Raw genomic sequence first — 21,364 nt, 5'->3', positions numbered from 1 at the left:
GCAACTTCCTTCCTTCTGCAGGGTCAGTGGCCATCAAGCAGATGCCTGATGAACCCACTCTCTAGCGTCCGCCTAAAGACACTACTTCTATAAAACCTCCCAGGCCAATGCTAGGCCACTGCTGGCCTCCTCCCTATGGGACATTATAAATGGGTTCAGTTCCACTTTCCTCCCAGAAGCCTTCTCTGACCATTCCAGCCTTCTAGGAGGCAAATGACCCTTACACAGTGCAGCACTTCATCAGTTTTCCTATTATCTCATGAGTGCCAAACTAGTCCAGTCAACTCTTGAAGGCAGGGGTCTTCTCCCCTAGCCCTTGGTGGGCTCCCACCAGGCCCACAATAATTGTGTTGGTTGATATAGGAAAGGCTGGTAGGAGGAAGGAGACACGTATCTTTTTGCAAGTATCCTAGGGAAGTATGGATTAGGAAAAGCAACTGCTTAAAACAGAGAGAGACATTCTGGCTTTTAATTTCTAGGCTATGTGGTGACAAATTAGACAAAGCAACTCTCGGCAACTCAAATCTGCTCGAATGAAACCAATTCCAGTGTCTGCACTCAGCAGCAACTCTGACCTAAGCTTGCAGGTGGCATAAGTTCAACTACAGAGCAGAGAATGTAGGACATTAGATGAGGGACCAAGTAAGCCCCAGGGTTCCTACAACTGGGAAACTTGGATCTGAAGGGCCTGCAGAGCCTTCCTCTCAAAGACCCCCATTCCAGTCAGGAATCCCTTCCATGAGAGGCCATTTCAGAGAGCTCTTGAACAGGTAGGAGTTGGAGGAAAGAATGAAAAGACTATCTTATCACATATTAGGGAAGGTATTGGATTAGAGGAAAAGCAGAGAGCCAGGCTCTGAGGCTCTGGAAAGCAGGAGGTAAGTTTGAACAAGCAGGGAGAAGCAACGTGGGAGCCCAGGACATGCATTCAGGGGGGACACCCTTTGGAGGGCCTTGGGCATCAGGGTGGGGAGAGGAAGAGCATAGCCACTGTCAGCTAGTGAGGGTTCGGAGCAGGGCCAGCAGGCGGTGAGAACTGGAACTGGGTGAAGCTTCCTTGAAGACAAACTTAACCTACATCACACATGAAGATGAGTCACCCCCAGAATCCTCCCTGCAGCACCAGCTCTGCTGGCCTGACTCCACAGGAAGGAAAATTCAGGGATCATTCTTCTGACCCAGAAAGACGCTGGGTCAAAGAAAGGAACCAACCATCACTGGGTCTTTGCTGTGTGATAGATCCAGTTTAAATACATGATCACTATTGGTTCTCACAAAGCCAAGAAAGGTTGTTGACTAAGCTGCCCAAGGTCACCCGTGGAGGGCAGGTAAGCTGCTCAAGGTCACAGATCCAGGAATGTCACTCCTGAGAGGCAAACCCAGAAGTCAGGTTCTCAGTCTGTGCTGTTCCTACTGGCCCTCTCACACCAGGCACACCCCAAATAGAGGTGTGTCCTCTCCACAGATGTTTTGCATTCTGCACGTAGCTCAGCCTCTCAACACCTCTGGGATGGATCCTGTTCTCACCTCTGGGGGTGTGATTTAAAGGAAAAGCAAGACCAAGACCCAGGCAATTCCATTCCTGTTTCCTTTGCAGGTGGCATGCCTCTCACAAATGTACAAACAGCATTGACAACAAAGGTAGGTAAATGGCAGTCTGCTGGGTGGATAGACCCTGGCGCTATTATTTCCTATTTTTTTAAACCCAAGAAATACTCAGATGTTAAAGCATAAAAATAACACAAGGCTGAGCAGATTGTAAGAGAGGCAAAGAAGGGGGAGGAGTCAAGTGTGCTTAAACACGGTCCTTTGGCGCGTGTGTGTTTGGGGCAGAGCAAGGGTAGGGGGACAGGGCCTGGCACCCAGACAACTGACTTGGTACCCACTTTGCCTCTTATGACTGTATGACTGTGGGCCTGCTGTCTCCCTCCAAAAGGGAGGGGAGGACATGTCTGCATGCCCTCCGGTACAATAATCAAATGAGCTGCTCTATAGGATGGGACTGGATTCTTTGTTGTTGTTGTTATTTACTAAGGGCCAGGCTATTCCATGTCCTATTAATTCTCTTAACAACTTTATGATACAGTTGTTTCTGCCCCCTCCCCATCTTGAGGATAACACAGCCTCAAAGATATCATGTAGCACTCCTAAATTCACCCAGCTTTAAAGTGACAAAAGTGGACTAACACTCAGTTCTATCTAACTATAAAGTTCACTATACCATGCTGGATTCTGCTTTGCTTTCTGTCCAAGGTTTGGCTTGTGCTGAGCCTCAAGACTGGAACACAAGCTCTCCACCTAAAATGTAATCCCATCTCATCCTTCAAGGCCCACTTTAAGCCCTATCTCCAGTGAGAAGCTGTCCCAGATTCCTGCCCTCTAGACTCACCCTCCGCCCCCATCAATCTGCCCCTTCTGCCCTGCCAAATTGCTGGAACTTTTAGAATTTGTTGTCTCCTCTCTCATCTGGAGCATTTGTACCCTGTAGTCTTTGTCAGATGCCTATCACTTCCTTTGCCTTTGTCAAAAACACCTCCTCCAGGAAGCCTTCTCTGACCCTCTCCCACCGGTATCCACCCTCTATCCTGTTGGCTGCTCCACCTGAGAGTTCCCTAGCATTTTATGCTTATCCCTATGTTCAGGGATAATCCCCTATAGTTGAGGGCAGGGATTGAGGGTCTTACTTGTCTTGGCATTCCCAGACATGTCCTGTCTGTAGAAAGTGCTTACCAAATGTTCTCTGAATTAATAAATGGATTTCTATGGCAGTTATACTGTGTCACACAGTTCCTCTGATGAGTTTTTAATCCCTTTCCTTGGAGGGTGTACAGCATCGTACATTTCTCCTGAAAGCCTTTCTGTGCCAGGCTCAATCAATGCTTGGCCCCTAGTAGGTACACAGAAAACATTGGTGATTTGGTTAAGTGATTACCAAAATTTCCATTGTATTGAATTCTCCCAGGCCCCACGTCCCCCGTCCCAGCCCACAGCATGGCCAATGGAAAATTAATTGGTTGCAAAGTGTGTATCTAATTACAACATCCCGCCTCTGCCACAGAGATGTTCAAATGTTAATTATAACATATGCATCTCAATAACAGACGGTAGCATTTAATGCAGCATTAATAACGCCACTTGGGCCGGCCAATACACACACAAAGCTCCCTTTTATCTGCCATTAGGACAGACTTTGCACTTTAATCGCCCAAGTCCTCATCCTTAAAGCATTCCTGCCCCGACAACCAGACGTTTCCTCGCCAGCTTGTAACGCGCTTAAGCCCTCAGTTTTCCCAACGCAGAAGTCCGCACCCAGGGCCGCCCTAGCGTCCAGAGCCGTGGGGCGCGGGTTTCGGCGTCGTTGTCCTGGAATGTCTCAGATGCTCTGGCCGCATCCCCGGCTTGCCCGCCGCGCCGGGTTCTCCAGGGCCCGCCATCCGGGAAAGAAAGGCGAACTACATTACCCAACAGGCTTCCCACCTCCCTCTTTCCTTTCAAGTCTTTGCACGTGGCCGGAGGGGAGGGCGGGGCCTTAACGTCACTCTCCTACATTCTCTTTCCCTGTGTCAGAGCAGGGATATATTTTTTTCCCTTCCTCTGTTCCCTCCCCTCCACCCGCCCCTCCCTCCCTCATTCCCCTCCCTCCCTCCCTTCCTCCCTTCTTGGCTGGGTTTGTGTACTGGGGCGCCCGAACCCCTCCGCAGCCGGGACGCGCGGAACTCGCAGCAGGAGTCGGCTCTCCCGAGCCTACTCCCTCCCTTCCCCTTCCCTGCCCCCTTCCCCCACCCCTGACTCGGACTCGGAGCGGCGGCCAGAGGAACCCCGAGGTGAGCATCCCCCCATCTGCCCCCCTCCTTTAGTCACCTCAGCTTGCCGGTCGATTCGGGGATCCGGGAGGAGGGCTGCGTGCTTATAGGGAAATCCGGGAAAACCACCCCAAACAATTAGCCCCCTTTCCCCTCCTTGCGCCAGGGGCAGCCAGGCGTCCACGCTCATCCTTGTCCCCGCTTCTCTGCCGAGGACCGCACTCCACGATCTCGCCACTCCCGAGGTTCGCCCCTTCCCTGCCGGGTGCCCCGCCCCGTGGGGAGCCGTAGCCTTGGAGCTCCGGTGGGGAGGGGTGCTGAGGGGCGCACGGCTGGAGCCCGGCTGGCGTTGGAACCGCGCGGTGTAGCTGCTGTCATGTGCCGGGTTCCGACCCGGGGGGAGGAAGAGAGCGAGCGTGGTTCCTCTCCCTTTTGTTTTAAAGCCCGCATTTGCTGCATAGAGCAGTTGGTTTAGTAGCAGCCAAACTTGCAGCTGTTCTGATCGTGCTCCGCCGAGGTAGGAGCGCAGCTCCGGGTGGCCGCTCCCGGCCTCAGACTGCTGCCCTCGCGGCTGCAGGAGGGACCCCGAAAGAGTGTCTCCACGCCGCCCCTCCCTCCTCTGGTGACTGATTGTGCCTGTGGCAGTGGCCGTGTGTGAGTGTGTGCGCGCCCGACCCCGCGCGCGCGGGGATGGCTGTCGTCTAGACAGTCTGTACCCTCCCTCTGTCCCCGGTGAGCCTGCGGACCGCGGGGGCACGGAGGATGGGAGCAAAGAAGGAAACCGAATCGGTGGGTCCACTGAGGTTCCAGCATTGGATATTCCCCATGGTGGTGATATTGTTGGCTTTGTAAAAATTATTATTATTGCTGTCGCCGCGGTGTAATTGGGCCTGAGGAATAGAGCCGCCCGGCGGAGCGGGGGTTAAGTTGACAGGCTCTGAAAAACCAGGCTCTCCCTGGCGAGTGGCTAGAGCGGCCATGGAGTGGGCTCCGGCTCGGGTTTTTCAGGACGAAGAGCAGGTGACATGTTTTGGACGCTGGTCTTGGAGGAGGGTGGACAGGGGGCGGTGGCTTGGTCTGCGGCGGAGGTCCTGGGCGCTCCCGAGGGCCGCTTGTGGGAGACAGGGTGCGTCTGGAGGAGGTGTCCCAGGGACCGAGCGTCGGGGTTGAGTATGTCTCTCACGTTGAAAGGCAAGCGGGGTCCATCTGGGCAGCGTTGGCTGTTTGGTTTCGTGGAGTTTGCAGGGTTGGGGTTGGGGGGCAGCCGTGAGCAGGATGGGGGTGCGGTGTGTAAAGGGGAGGAGGGATGGCCCCGCCCAGCTGTTTGTGTGTGTACACACCACTCCGGCATGTGTGGGGGGCGGGGTCCGCAGACCGCAGCGTAGTAGGGACTCGCTTGGGCCCTGATCTCTGTGGAGATAGGTCCCGCCAGCCCCCTGGTGGTCCCACTTGGACTCGTAAAACTGTCCGCTCTCTCGGGCACGCGCGCGCGCGCGCCCCGGTTACTTGGAGAGGGGGTGGTGGGGCTGTGGACCTGGGATAGACCCTGGGGTTGCGGGTAGACGCTGGCGTTGGCGTGTAGCCATGTCGCAAGGGAGTCCCCCAGCGGTGTTGTAGGAGACCCGCAGTCCCTACCTCCGCGTCTCTAACGCCTCCAGGCCCGGAAGACTGACAGTCTGCTAGGCGGCGCAGGGGAGTGGGGGTGGTCTGGCTGGGCCTGGAGAAGCCTCGGACGCACCCGTGTCACCTACTCCGATGTGCTTGGGTTCACCCTTGCACCGAGGATCTCGGTGGGTGCGCCTGTCAGCGCCCGCCTCTGCTGCCTTTTCAGACCCTGGCGGAAATCAGTGTGCTCTAGGCCCCCCACTCAATTCTTCGTCCAGAAAGCAGTGCGGGCCAAAGGCTGGCTTGCGGGGCCCCGGCGCGGCCCAGCCCGCTGCCGCCTCGCTGCTGCCACGGCCGGATGCCTGGACGCATACCTTTGCGGACTCCGCCCGCTCCGCTCAGGGCCCGGGGGATTATCTCCCGGGCTAGGTTCCGCGTGCTAAGTAAGGAAGGAAGCCGCTGGAGCTGACAGCTCCTCCGCCGGCTGGAGGCTCTGGCGGGCGAAAGTGACACAGCTCCGCTGCTGCCGGCCGAGCTGGAAGAGAGAGGGAAGTGCCGCCCAAGCGGGCGGGAGAGGCCGCAGTCTGTCCAGCCCCTGGCCCTCGGGCCAAGCCAGCCTGTGCAGAAAACCTCAAGAATCCCGGTTCCGAGCATGCTCGGACCTCGAGAGGAAATTGCCTGGCTTTCAAGAAAACTCAGATGCAGAAGAACAGAATGCACCGAACAAACCTGAGAAGATTCCAGCACCTCACAGGATGCACTCAGGTTGCCCAAGAAAACTCCCTTTGAGTATTAGAAACAGGATTCGATTTACACACAGATCACCTCATCAGCTGTGTCAAGTGTCTGTCCTGGATTGTGCATGCTTGGAGGCATTTTGTACCGCATTCTGGGTGCATTGCCATCAGTGATTAACAGAATAATAATATGTTTGTGTGACTTTGCAGAACGTCTCCCACCCCCATATCATTGCATTTATTAAGAGGGTCCTGTGAGGTAGGGGTATTAACCCCATTTTACAGATGAGCATACTGAAGCTCAAAAAGTGTCATGACTCAGTGGGAGAAGGGCTATTTTCCCCTCTTTGTGATTTCTCTTCTCAGCCTATGGCTTTTAGTTGAAATAATGGCCCCCTTTTTTCCCCTAGAGAAAGTCTTAGAACCTCAGGAAATACTGAACCTGAGAAAGAGGGTAAATTAATGTTGCTAATTACTCTTTGTCAAAACACTTTTGATTTGCTACCAGTCCTAACAACAATAGCCACTAAAGAATAGAAGTCTGCATTGCTGCTATTATCATTGATCTGAAAATATGCTGTATCAGTTTTGATATATCCAGTATATTCCAGAATCATACTTGCATGTGCTAAATGCATATGGTACACATGTTTATATAACACATGCCTATGTTCATATGGGTGTGTTAACGGAGTTCTTATTGGATCCAAGGCTTATTCTGTAGCTACTAGTTTCAAAACCATCGGATTTAGAGTGTAGACACCTGAGAAACCATCTCAGGTTATACTTCCTGTTCCCTCCATCTCTAGGGATGAGGAAGCCTCCAAAAGAGCAAAGAGCTACTGCATGCATGTTTGTATTTCTCAGAGTTTCGTGTACATGAAGGTTCTCATACACAGCCTGAAGAAAGGTTATTACGTTTGGCCAACTAATCAACCATTTATTCCCAAATATATATTGGACACCTACTTGTCTGTATAGCTTCAAGTGTATATAAAGATAATTTAACATAATTTGCCAAAAACATCTTCTAACTGTGGAGATAAATGTAAGATTTTAAGTCCAACAAATGTTTACTGAGCACTTACCTTAGGCTAGATATGCTACTTTGTTTTGGGCACACAAAAATAATATAAGCAGAAATGGTTAAGTTACAATGCCATAAAACAGATGATTCAGACCCTGTAGGAGGGAACAAATCATAAATATTTTAGGGCATTCACCCTGGGACTTCATCAGTTTCACAGAGGTTGGTTGCAAGGGACTCAAAATGCCAGTTCCTATCCTAGAACAAAGGCAGAAGCAAGTAACAGAAGAAGGTGATTCTAATGTCCCTTGTTATCCTGGAGTTCAGACTGTTTGGAACCTCCCAGGTGGGTCCAGAGGTACTATGTGTCCTTCTGTAGAAGTTAAGCAGCTAATGGGAAATGACCCTGAAGCCACCGAACAGCTTACTTCTGAGCAATAAGGAGCTCACAAGTTCCTCTCCATGGTCCTGCCCTGGCTCTGCTGGCTATGATGGCCTGTGGTAGCTGCTATCTTCTGTGATATGCTGTGGCTTTGGTCAGGGTCTCACTCAGGATCTGCCTGAGCTTAGTGTCTGTCTTATGGATCTGTGTAGATTGTTTAATATGGGTCAGCTTTTTATCTGTTCATTCCCAAACTCACTTCTGGGGTCCCTGACTCTATCCTTTAATTCCTTCTCAGTTGCGGGCTCCACTGCCTTGTTTTTTTTTAAAGGTTCTGTTGTTTGCAGTTCAGATCATGAAGTGGGGAGAAGGAAGTGGTGGTTGGGTTGGAGAGAAAATCCTGGGCCTACAGAGAGAACAGGAGGCACAAACAGACGGGCAAATTGCAGTTTGAGAGAATTCTCCAAACATGATGGTATTTCTGTATAGCTTACCCAGTAATGTGGCAGGCCCTCTTGATGTCCTTTTGGGGGAATCGTCTACCTCTGGGTCTCACTGCTGACTCACTGGTCACCCAAGCTCAGCTGCTCACATGCAGGCTTTTCCCTTCCGCCCTCCTGCCTCATCCTGCACGCAGTTTAATTTAGAGCCATGCTGTGATGGTGGCCTCCTCCCTGAATTATCACCATGCTGACGATCGACATCTGCTTCTTATTTCTGAATTAAACCCAGGCCAGAGCTGTGGCTCAGAACAGGTTGGGAACAGACCCATCCTCAGGTCCCAGGCACCCAGAGCTCGGAAGGCCTTGTTGATGAACTGATCTCAATATGAGGACCCAAAGGCCCAGAAGGATGAAATGACTTAGGCAGAGTGGCTGGAAGCCCTTGGCAGAGTGGGACAAGAAATCCTGGATTTTGATGCCTCTTCCAATCTTCTTTTCTTCTTGGGGTTCTTACTCCTCTCACCTCTCCTTCCAGCAAAGGCTCTTGGAATCCATCTTCTGGTCTTGAGATTGCTTTCCTTGGAGACTGGCCTGGCCTTTCCTGCCCTATCTTTCATCTTTGTCATCTAGGAATCTGGAAGAGGCAGTGAGCCTTGGGGCCTTCTAGCACTCTTACGTGTGCCCTTTTGCTTTTTCTTCCCATGGCAAGGTCTTCAGGAACCTCCCAAAAGGGTTTGCAGAGCTGTTATGTATGTGCATTTTTCTAGAAAGGGGACTCACAGATTTCATTTGATTCTCACCTGACTCAGGTGAGGACAAAAGCTACCAGTGGTAGGGGTCCTGGACTTGGGTAGAGGGTTGGTTGGCACTGTAGACTATATAATACCTGATGCTTGATGTGACTTTATGCTTTGCAAAGCATTTCACACGACAGGTCTCATCTCCTTTTTATAATAGTTCTGTGAGGCTGTTATCATTATTTGCATTTTGCAGATGAGGAAACTGAGTGAGCCTCTGTGGTTCGTGACACTCCCAAGCCACAAGTAAGCAGCAGAGCAGGGATCTGAACCCTGGTCTTCAGACTTCAAATCCACTGCCCAGGGCTGAGGTGGCCCACCATGTCACAGTTTTGTGAGTAGAGAGCCTTGAACTTTTCAGAATTTCTTTATGTCCATTGTTGGCTCATATCCAGCCATGAGGCCAGAGCCAAATGCTAATTTACCCAGGGGTGGGTTGGATGAAGTACGGGAGGCAGTTATCATAGCAGTGGTCTGAGGCCAGTTTGGCATGAGTTCATGGAAGAGGTGAATTTGGGAGTAGGTCTGGGGCTGTGGCTGTCCTGGAGGAGGTTTTCATCTGGGGCCATGGAATTGTGGGTGTTTGGACTGGAAATGGAGCCGACTAAGAAGGTTCAGTGGATCATCCTGTGGTCAAAAGGAGCTTCTTAATAGTGTTTGGGCTCTGTTTCTATGCCTGCTTCTGTGCTAGAACCTGGGGCTATAGCAGTGGACAGGCACAGCCCCTGCTCCTGCCCTCAAGGAGACCACTGTCTTGCCAGAGAGACAGACACTTAAACAGTTAACTTCGGTGTGGTGTGGTGTGGTGAGTGCAAACAGATTAAGTATGGGACAGTGAATGTAGGGGTGAAGAAAGTTCCCAGGGCCGAACAGCAGCACGGACAAGGGGCCCCTGTTCTAGCCTTAAGATCAAGGAGGGCTTCCTAAGGGAGGTAACACAGCAGCTGCATCTGAATGGATGAAAGAGAACTAACCAGGAGAGGAGATAGGAGAAGGGCATTCAGGGGTAGGAACAGTGTGTGCCAAGGTGTGGAGGCCTGAGGCTGCCTGTATACAAGAAGGGATGGAAGCAGAGAGGTCAAGTACAGGGGCAGAGAGGCAGACAAGGCTCAGGTCTGAGGAGCTTTGTGAGCCTGGCTGAGGACCTTGGCTTTTGGCCTACAGGTAGAGTGTGCAGGATGGGGCTTTAAGCGGAGTGGAGGCGTGCGCCATGGGTCAGAAGGGAACATGACTGGGGGCTGGACAGCTCTAGGGCAGATGAGGAAATGACAGGCTCCATATGGTGTCCTCGTCACAGGATATGAGGCCTGGAAGCAGGGCAATGTGTATAGGGATAGAGAAAGGTTTTATAGATAAAATTTTTTAGGGAGTAAAGTCTTCAGTGATTGCTTGGCTATGGAGGATGAGGAAGGACCAAGTGACTCCCAGGTTTCTGGCTTTACTGACATGGTGCTGTGGTCTTCTGGTTACTGAGGCAGGTCTGCTAGCTTGGGATGAGAATGAAGATCGTGGGGAGTTCGATGTTAGATGCATTGAATTTGAATTGCTGTTGTTCTTACAGACAACAGTAGTGTGGGCAGGAGCCCCAGTCCTGTGACTGGGGAAAGGTCTGCTGCCGAGTAGACCATGGTGGTGGGGACAATAAGAGGAGACCTCTTCCATTGTCAGAGAATCCTTTGTCACGCCTTATGCCGCTGCCATCAGGGAAGCCAGGCGGGGATGCTGTGTCATGCTGGAGGCCCAGCTGGCAGAATCCAGCTACAGCCAAGGCTGAGCTTTGGCTGGGAGCATGGGAGTGAGTAAGGGGACAGGCACGTTCATTTTTCACATCCATGGTGGGCAGGGTGCTATCCCAGGCCCTGGGGGCATGAGTAAAGAGAAGGGAAGATGTAGATCAGGTAGTCTAGTTGGGAGACAGATTATGAACATATGAAGCTACAAAAAGCTGCAACAACCTGGACAAAGAGCAGACTGTGAATTAAATAGTGGAGTGGATACTTCTCTCCCAGCCGTACAGCATTTTTATAGCGCTGATATGTTTTGGGCAGAGCTCCAGTCTTTTTTAGTTCTGAATCCTCAGGGCCTAAGATAGTGCATGGCACATAGTAGGTGTTCAGTGTATGTCTGTAGCTCTGCAGGGATGTGGCAAGTCAGTTGTTGGTGGTGAGAGGTCATCCAGGGAAGGTTTCCATGAACAAGTCTTTAGAGGGTATCCCAACACCAATTTAGAATATTTTTAGTACCGCAGTGGAGTAAAAATCTTGAAAACCTTCCAACTACCAAGTACCTAGAAATGCTGTATAAAATATAACTAGCATCCATTCAAAGAAGAGCGGAACTCATAAGATATAAGGAAAGACCAGGGTACTCAACAGTGAGTATGGACAGGAAGCTTACACGTATGCTAGGCCAGTGATGGGGGTGGGGGTGGAGCTGGGGGTTTTGAGTGGTGGTTACTGGTCTCAGAACCAAAGGGGGTCGAGTCCTGATAACATCTGCTCCGGGGCCAGGGATCAGCCTGGGAGCTGGAATGGACAGCTCTGTCTGAAGTGGGCCCCTGCCAATGTTTGCATGCTTGGAGAAAGGACGAGCTAGACCTCAGCCCATTGGTGCACAAGAGTGGGGTGCGGGGAGGGAGATCGTCAGTCTTGGCCTGGATTTAGGGTGGAGAAAAATTATCCCTGGAAGCTCAAAAGCTCAGGCCTGCTTTGCTTTGGGATGTGGTCCAGGGGTTCCCCAAGAGGAGGAATTCACATATAAAGCCTCTGGAAACCAGGGTCCTCCAGCCTGTGGTCTCTAGGTTTTCAGGGGTGCCAGAAGATTCTGGGGCTCTTCACACTTCACTGACTTGGGTCTCAGCCTTGGAGAGATGTTGCAGGGCCTAGGTAGCCTGAGTGAGTGAGGAAGAGGAGGAGAGAGAAAGGCCTCATTCGAAACCTTTTAAAAGGGCCTTCAAGACAACTGCCTAACTGCATGCTGGCGGGGGCATGTGCAGGGCTGCATGAGGGGCTGTTCTGGCCCCAGACTTCATCTCTTAGCAGAAGCCTGCAGACAAACCATCCTCAAAGGCCAGAATTTGCTCCCCTGCTGTTTCCCCAGGCCAGGTATGACATGAGGCTGCAGTCCAGGTTCTCCCTAAGGGTGCCCTGTGCTACTCCTGCTCCAGACTATGCTTCAGTCTGGCTCCCCCAAGCCCAGAGTCTTGAGTTCCTAGAATTTCAAACTGGAGAGATATCTCAGAGGTCACCTCGCCAATCCCCCCATGTGGCAGTCCCGGCTACATCAGCACTTGCTCAGACACTCCCCATGGCCGGGGGTGTACTGCCTACATGGCAGCGCCTTCTCTTACCACAAGGCTTTGCGGCTGGGAAGGTCTTCTGCGAGCCTCAGCCACCTCCAGCCATTTCCACCTGTCACCCCTTGGCTATCAGAAGAGATGCCATCCGGGCCTTTCACCCTCCTGCTTGCTTCTGATGGAAGGGCCTTAATTTGTCAAGCTAAGATTCTGTGACAGTCCAGCCAACTTCTGTCCTAACTTACTTAGCACAGAAACAGTTTTATGTTTTTTGTTTTTTGCTTTTTAATTTAATTCTCACCCAAGGATATGTTTATTGATTTCAGAGGGGGAAGGAGGGGGGCGGGGAGAGAGAAAGAAACATCGATGTGAGAAACGTCAATCAGCTGCCTCCTGTACATGCCCCGACCGGGGATCGAACCTCCAGCCTAGGTATGTGCCCTGACAGATAATTGAACTCACAACCTTTGGGTATACCGGGATGATGCTCCAACCAACTGAGCCATGAGCCAGGGCCAGAAGGAGCTTTTGAAGATCAGATGTAAGCATAGATGCAGTCTGTGCTGGTGAACTTCTGGGAAGCTTCAGTTCAGTGTGTTTCAGATTGCCATGAGAGAAGCAACAGCACGTGTTGCAAATTCTTTCCTCTAACACCCAGAATACATTTTGACTTCTAAGTAAGTGACTCAGGGATCGGTGTTAATTATTGAGTGTCTATATGTGCCCGGCACAGTGCTAGGCATTCTCTGTTTGCCTCGCTGAATAAAAGTAACTTCCATGAGGGAGAGAGACAGAGAGGCAGAGACACGGACGTGTCTCACTGTAGCTGTGACAATTGAGCCTGAAGTTATTCAGGAAGAATGTGTGTGTTTCCATCCCGACTGGGTAGAGCTGACATTCCCCATGCTGTTCCCTTACAGGGCCTTGCCTGGGGTAGCAATGTCATGATTTCACCACTAACTGAGAAGGATCAGCAGGTCTTTACCATATTTGTGGGGCATTTGCTGAGATATCATTGTAAACTGTGAGATCAACAAAGTGGCCTGCTGGAGGATCCACACCTGGTGTGCCAGCACCTAGGATGGTGTTCACTATCACATGTTTCTGAGAGCAGCCTGTTTGTCTGTCTCTTGGGGTCGGTCTGCTGCACCCTGCGCTTTCTCAGGGAGCAAAGTCTTCCTGTTCCTTTGTACGTATAAGATGGTCGGCGCCTACGGGTTCATCTGTTCACCGGGTGCCGTGACAGGTTGCAAGGGGTATGGATTGCCTTCGCAGGGCTGTTGCCTCAGCCAGCTGGATGTGCGCTGTCAGTCTCACACAGGACCCTGGGCCAGCAGTGCTCAGTGGGGAGGGCCAGGGGTTCTGGGAAAGCACCCAATTTCTTCCCTTCTCCCTCCAAAAAATGGTTCCTCATGCTCATATTGTAGTGCTTTGCCTCAATCCTTGAGCTTAAGGCCTCACCTCCTTAACATTTGGTTCAGTTCCGTGGGTGTACATCAGACGCCTGCTGTGCGCCGGCTCTGGATGAGATGAGATGCGTTCTGGTGAACTGGCAGGGCCTCCTGTCTGCGTCTTGGTGGGGAAGTCAAAATGGCCTCACGCTCACGCAATGTGGAAAGCACTGGATAAGGAGAAAGAAAAGCGTGGCCAGGCAGCCAGAGGCGACTCTAATTTTTTGTTTAAAAGGAGATTTTTGAGAGTAAAAGGGGCACTATTAGTAATCATGCCGGGACACAGATATAAACTGGTATTGCCCTGGACAAATGGGTGCCTATGGCCACATGGACCCGAGAAGGGGTGTGTGCTTGTGGGTCACACCTGACACTGTTATCATTTACACTGCAGAGTGCCTGCGGGTGGGATGGGGGGATGGGCTCACTCACAAAGGAAACCAGCATCTGTTTCCTCATTTTGTGTAGGGACTAGAGAGGAAAGTGTCTGCTGGGACTGCAGGCTCAGCGTTCTGATGGGGCTCAGTTTCCAGCCACAAGGTTCTGTCGTATACCTCTGCATGATCTCAGTTTTGGGGGTGCAGTTGGAAGTTTGGAGAGATGAAAACCACCTGGCTTGTAGGATGTTGGCTGTTGGCAAAAGAACGGTGGACTCATAGTGGCTTTTTAAAAAAGGTGTTTGTAGATTCTCGTGGCCAAAAATCTGAAGATGGGGTTCTAGGGCTGGTTAATTTAGTGGGTCAGTAAAAATTTCAAGGACTTGTTCTAACCTTCTAGGCTACGTTTTCAGCATATTGGCCTTTGTCCTCAGGCTTGTCCCCTCATGGTCACAGCATGGCTACCACTGCTTCAGGCATCACATTCTCATATAACTGTGCCTGAGGCAATCAGGAAGATGAGTTTCTAGTTTCTCCTTGTGCCTTAATTTATCAGGAAATTGTATACCCCACCCCCCCAAAAAGGCATGTTGAAGCCCTAACCTAGGACCTCAGATTGTGACTATATTTGAAGGTGAGTCACTTAAAGAGGTGCTTATGGTAAAACGAGGTCCAATGGGTGGGCCCTAATCCAACAGGGATTATATAATGTCCTTAGAAGAAGAGGAGGGTAGGACACAGAGTAGACGCAGACCGAGAGACAGCCCTGTGAAGGAGGACACAAGCCCAGGACAGAGGCCTTAGAAGAAGCCAGCCCTGCTGTACCTTAATCTCAGATTTCCAGACCCCAGAACTGACAGACAACACACTTCTGTCTTTGCTACTTTGTCATGGCAGCCAGACTGCGGATCCAGCCTGTGTCACTGAATTCCTGAACTCTTTACTCTGAGAGCTGCTACGTTTGGGCATTGGGGGAGATCGCTGTCAACTCAGGGATTGAACAGGTGGGATTTCTTCAGAAACCCCGGGGCAATCCAATAATAACTTTTAAAACCTACCATTTATTAAGTATTACAGTATTAAAGTGCTTAATGAGCACTTTTCATGTGCTATATTAATTAGCCTCCACACCCTCTATTTTATCGATGAGAAAATAAGGACAGAGAGGTTCAGTAATTTCCCCCTAGGTCACACAGCTAAGAAGTGGCAAAGCCCATTTTTCTCCAGTTTTGCCTCTTAAGCATCACACACACAGGGATCGACACGTTATGCTGAGGTCTCCTTGTGGTGTTCTGGAAAGGTCACTGATCTCAGGTGTGCCCCTGATGCCACCTGGATGATCTTGGCCAAGTCACTTCACATCTGGATGTTTTCTCTTCAGTGACGTCAAGGATTAGATGAGTTAATATCAAAGGTCCCCACCTGCCTCTTTCTGAGGTTCCCCGTGCCAGGCCCCTGAGGCATAGCAAGGAAGAAATCCTGTGACGTCACCTCCACATTTGCCTGCACGTAAGGTTGCAGCTCTAGATTTGCCTGATTTGGCCAGTGGGACCTATGGTTTCGCAATTTGTTCCTTCCTGATAAAATTGATTTTTGGTTTCACAGTTCGTTCCTTCCTGATAAAATTGCTTTTCTTTTCCCAGTAAGGTAGAAATTATCCCCAGCCTGTGCCAGGCTGTGTTCCAGGTCTTTTAAGGATGTGGGCTTCCCGCTACATCCGCAGGAGGGTGTGGGGGGATAGGGCTGCTGGCGAGTGAGGTAATGTGTTTTCTTCCTCTGGGCAAAACAAACATGGCGGACGGCAGCCTTGTTCATGTCAGAGAGAAATCAGCCGCGGGGGCAACAAGCCTTGGGAGCCCAGATTGGGCTCAGGCCTCTGCGTCTCTGCTCATCTTGTTTTCCGGGCCCATGGGACCCAGGAGGATGGCAGGTGATGCTGAGGGCGAGGAGAAGGTGGTGGCATGGTTTCAGGAGCCCATGGACCGAAAACAGTGCGTGGTAAGAACAAGAAGCTTGCCTGGGTTCCTGTGGATGCTCTCAGGGACCTGATTTTAAACCTCCCGCAGTCTAGCTCCTGGTTTATCCCCACAAGGTTTCAGTGATTTTAGTTACCTCATTAGGGCCAAGTTTACTTACTGTATCAGTAATAGATTTTAGAGCCAGAAAGGCACTAGAGTACCAAGATCCTAGTTCCCCAGCCACTGCTTATGACCTCAATAGCTGGAATCCCAAGGTCTCTGGTTCCAGCGTCTAGCTGGCCCAGAGGGAAAAGGCCAGCTGGATGCCCCAGCTCACGGTGGGTTTATAGACACTGAGCACCCCTGATTGCTGTGGGTGGGTGGTTGTCCGTTATCATCTCCATTCATTCTTCCATCAGCAACACCAGGGTTATTACTCCTGCCATTCTTGCGAGGTGACTAGAGAGCTGGCCAGGCCAATGCGATGCTTCCAGTGGGGACATTGAGGCAAGAGAAAGCAGGCGACTTGGCCAAGGTTACATACCACACTTGCCAGTGAGAAAACAGACTAAGGGTCGGTTCTCTGTTCGGTAACCAGCCCGCACCCCTTCTATGTCTTAGAGGATGGCATTCATACTACTGATGGAGTACAGACTGATTTCCTGTTGAATGTCTATGAACATGTAAAATAATTAGGACCATGTATCTATTTAAATGTGCATTAAAGAAAAAACCAGTGATTTCATTATTGCTTAACAGGAAACTAAGTTTAATAAAAAGTCAATACAAGGTCAAGGATAATATTACAACTGATACACAGGCATGACAGACAAGACCAAACAAAGTGCTGGATTTTGGGAAATGCAGCATAAGCAAGTTTGGGTTGGGTTTAATGTCACTTGGCACTGGGCACATTTTGAATAATACATGTCCAATTTCAGCCCAAGGCTACTTCTTTTCATGTAATAACAAATGCAGGTTTCTAAATATTTATTTACATAAAACTTTTATACATATGATTGTAATTTGAATTCACAAATGATGGTCATTACCTAAAGACAACCTTAGTAATATTTTTGTAAAGCAAAAAATATAGTCTCTAGTTTTTCTTCTAAAGCACCTGTTTAGCAAATTTAGACTTTTAAACAGTAACTTCTGTTATCCAGAATTTTGATAACCAGAAACTTCTTAATTGGCACCTGAATAACTTCAGCACACTGACAGTTAATGTATTTGCTTAGAAAGATCATTGTAGCATCAAATGTGCTACAATAAAGTGTTCAATTTGACATCCATTTTCCAACCAACAATAAATACTCTTTTCTAAAGTTAATAACCAAGGGGTGTATTTTAGAGCTAACTCACTCTAGTAAGCCCAACGATGTTTTGCTACTCAAATGCGGATAACCTAGAAGACTTATGTTGAAGTTGACACAACTACTTGTAACTCAACATTTTAAGCCAGCCAGGATTTTCTCTTCCATATTGTGAGCGACGGTGGCCATATTTTCTGAACCCCACATTAGGATGTGTGTTTGGGTATTTGAAATCAGAATTTCTCCCAACTGTCATCTTACAACTAGGTTGGGACTCTGGGTCTCATTCTCAAATTCATGGATGTGCTCATACGATATAAGACAGAATTTTTATTTTTTATGATAAAAATATCGGTGCTACCTGCAGATCCCCCTGAGACCCACTTTTTCTTCCTAGTTTTCCCCCAACTATCTTAGCATCTTATGGTTCTGCCCCCAATATGCAGTGTGTTTTAGTTTTCCATGCCACCAAGCAATTCCCTGCCACCAGCTGGGTGTCCTGATACTGTGCACCTGGAGTTACATCAGATCCCACAGGTTAACAGCTCAGTCCTACAAGAGTTTCCCCCTCCCACCCCCACTTTAGATGCCACTTGCAAGTCCAAGTTGTCACCTGTTCTTCTAACTGGCTATAGATTGGAGGTTCTAACGACCCCTTCCTTGGGTACAATTAACTTGCTAGAATGGCTCCCAGGACTCAGAGAAACATTTTACTTACTAGATTACTAGTTTATTATAAAAGGATAAAACTCAGGAACAGGCAGATGGAAGAGCATCACAGGGCAAGGTATGGGGAAGGGACATGCTACTCATCCTGTACCTTCATATGTTCACCAACTGGAAGCTCTCTGATCCTCCATCCTTTTGGGTTGTTATGGAGACTTCATTACCTAGGCATGAGTGATTAAATCGTTAGCCATTGGTGATTGAATTCAATCTCTCCAGCCTCTCTTTTCTCTCTGGAGGGAGGTTTTAATCCTTCAATCACATGTTTGGTTCCCCTGGCAACCAACTACATCTTTAGGCGCTTTCCAAACGTCATCTTATTAACATAAACTCTGGTAGAAAGGGTTTGTTATGAATATCAAGATATCTTTATAGCTCTCATAAATTCCAAGTCAAAGGTAAATTTCTTACTATAAAGCACAATATTATGGTCCTTTATTTATATAACAGAATGTTAAATCTGTTCATTCTCACCCCATCTCCCAAATTTCTAACGAAAGAATACTTTCCTGTGTTACCTATATAAGCAGATAGCTTGTGACCTGAGCAAATGATTGAACTTTAAGAGCATTGACCATTGGTTTTTCTCCATGTGTCTCCACGGGGCTACTTGGGCTTCCTCAAAGCATGGTGGCTGGGTTCTGAAAGTTGGTGTCCCAAGAAACAGGGAGGAGAAGCTGCTGATTCCTCAAAGGCTTGGCCTGGAAATGGGTCCAGTGTCATGCCCATACACCATTGGTCAAGTAGTCATCCAGTCCAGATTCAAGGGAAAGGGATGGAGACCCTGTTTCTTGGTGGGAGGAGTATCAGAGATTTTGCGCCCTAAGAACTGGTCTCACAGAAAGGGAGTAATGTTTCTTCTCACAGACCTTCACTGAGGTTCAGATTTTATTTTCTACTTGAAGTCTTTTATGGAGGGCTGAAACAAAAATGTCTATAAAACCCCATTTGTACAAAATCCATTTGAACTCAGTTATAGTATATACTTTGTGTGATATCCCTTTTATATTTGGGTTATTTAACAAGTGGCTTCCCCTTGTCATGAGTATGGGGGAGCTTCATTTAGTCAATCACTCGCAGAGCTGGCTGAAATACAGAAGTGTTGCTCTTGCCCTTCCTGTTGGGCATCTTCCCCATTGCAGGGTTATCCACGGTTATTGGCCCCCTCATAGCAACTCCCCTGTGGCAGGACCCTGGGGCAGGAGGGGAGGGCTGCTGAGATGAGTCAGGAGACACCTGCCCTCACGCCCCACCTGCAGAGAGCCCAGGTTTGTATTGTAGATGAAAAGCGCTTCCCTCTGTGTCACTGTTTTTCAGTGTGTCCTCTCCAACCAGCGGGACGCAAGTGGGAGCATGTCTGCTGGGAATGCAGTGCTGACTGGGTCTCTTCCCTTTCTGGGGCTCTTGATTTGAGACGTGCCCTGGCCGAGGAAAGGCAGGGACCTGGGTTCCAGTGATGTCAGATTACAGTCTGCTCTGTTTCCTCCTCTGTAAAACAGGGAACTTGGCCTGGTCTGGAGATCAGCGAACTGTGGCCCAGCCCCAAGCCTGTTTTCCTCAGTGACTTTCACTGGAGCACAGCCCCGCCTATGGCTTTGTGTGTGTCCACAGTCCCCTTTCACTAATCGCAGCAGAGACCGCGTGGCCCACAAAGCCTAAAATATTTACTGTCTGGCACATTACAGAAAGCTTGTGAACTCCTGGTCTAGAATAATGGTTTTTAAGCTTCATTTTAATCACAAGTTCTTTCTTCAAATGACTTCAAAGTTTTTATTCACCAATAAATCAGTTCTTTTAACACTTACCGTGAGCCAGGCACTGTATTAGTGCTTTAAAATTATTTGCTGATTTAACCCTTATAAAAACCCTGTGAGATGGGTATTATTTATTTCATTTTATTTTCCAACTATGGTTTATATTCAATATTATTTTGTATTAGTTTCAGGGGTATGCATAGTGGTTAGACAGTCATATACTTTACAAGGTGTTCCCCTGATATTTCTAGTACCCACCTGGCACCATACACAGTTATTACAATATTGTTGACTGTATTCCCTGTGCTGTCCTTCACATCTTGTGACTATTTTGTAACTACCAATTTGTACTTCTTAATCCCTTTACCTTTTTCATCCATCCCCACAACCCCCTCCCCCCTGACAACCATCAGTCTGTTCTCTGTGTCTGTGAGTCTATTTCTATTTTGTTTATTTGTTTATTCTGTTCTTTAGGTTCTACATATAAGCGAAAGAATATGGTACTTGTTTTTCTCTGTCTGACTTATTTGACTTAGCCTAGTAAGATGAGGATTATTATTATCACCCTCATTTTAGGGAAGAAAAAAATTGAGACAATAAACAGAGAGGTTAAGTAACTTGCCTAAGGTCACACAGCTACTAAGTGGAAAAGGCAAGATTTGAACTCAGCAGTCTGGCTCCTGAGTTCTTACTGGTGGCCCAAGGTGAAATTGGGTGGATGGTGTGGCTGACTGGGGCTGAACTAGGGGTGGTCAGCATCTTACCCTCACCCCCTGCAGCCCCAGGGTCTTCAGAGCCATAACTGACTACGTCTGGAGGATGTAAGGTTAGCAAATTAGTAGGGTCCTAAACTTGTAGAGGGGACTTTAGCTTGTTTGGTTTCTACAAGATGAATTGATCCTTGGCTGTTGGGAATTCAGGAAGGCCTAGTACTGTCAAGAGCCCTGTTTCCGGGGAATGAGGGCTCAAGACAAATACTATTTCTAGACAATCATAATTATGCCAATAAAAGTGAGTGCTCTGAGTCCAAGTTCCACATTTGAGAACAATAACTGGAAGAGGTGCCCTTCAATTAATTGCAATGCCCCAAACAAATATTAAAACCTGTAAATCTATTTGGAGCCAGTCCCCTGGGCCAGAGTGATTTACCTCAGAATCTGAGCCATAAAATTCAGCAAGGGCTTACTTCCTGCATTCAGTGTCACCTTCCCAGTGGAGCAGTGAGTGGCAGCATTTGTTGAGGAGGTGGGAGCCTGGGGCTGCAAAGGGAGGCCCTTGGGGTCTTCCCTGTATGCAGATTAGCTCTCTTGACTGAGTCCCTCTTTCCCATAAGGGGGAGTCTTAGGGGATGAGATACAGCCTTCCCCTCCTCTTGGGGCTGAACCACTTCTGGGAGGTGAGGGTGACTCACTTTTACTGTCAGTGGAAAGCAGACCTTGATCTTGGCGGTGGTTTGAAGGTGACCGGGATCTTGGAGGAAAGTTTATTCTTTGGTGTTCTGGCTGCTGTCCGTCATGCTACCTATTCAAGTTAGTGATTGAAGAAGATTCCTGATTCCTAGGAGACCCTCCACCCCTTTTGGCCCATGGGCCTCTACCCTGTAGGTACAGAAGGGTCTCCTATGCTGAGGTTTGTCTGTCTCTGCCTTATCTCCTACTTTGTGTCCCTGCCTGCCTATGTGGGGCTTAGGGTT

At 49.2% G+C, this 21,364-nt stretch overlaps 1 protein-coding gene across 4 annotated transcripts in view; it reads left to right on the top strand.

Annotated features, from left to right (window-relative positions):
* The first annotated feature begins 3,655 nt into the window (after nt 1-3,655).
* The window catches only part of CTIF (cap binding complex dependent translation initiation factor), a 252,226-nt gene continuing 234,517 nt past the window's right edge, over nt 3,656-21,364 (top strand). For all 4 annotated transcript variants that reach the window (XM_090285545.1, XM_090285544.1, XM_090285542.1 and 1 more), the window contains exon 1: nt 3,656-3,824. The gene's annotated coding sequence lies outside the window, so the exon portion shown is untranslated. The remainder of the gene's footprint in view (nt 3,825-21,364) is intronic.

This window comes from Furipterus horrens, unplaced genomic scaffold, assembly GCF_987537825.1.
Source record: "Furipterus horrens unplaced genomic scaffold, mFurHor1.1.pri manual_scaffold_8, whole genome shotgun sequence".
Taxonomy (NCBI): Eukaryota; Metazoa; Chordata; class Mammalia; order Chiroptera; family Furipteridae; genus Furipterus; species Furipterus horrens.
The sequence above is the reverse complement of the archived record's forward strand: the minus strand, read 5'-3'. Positions and strand labels throughout refer to the sequence as shown.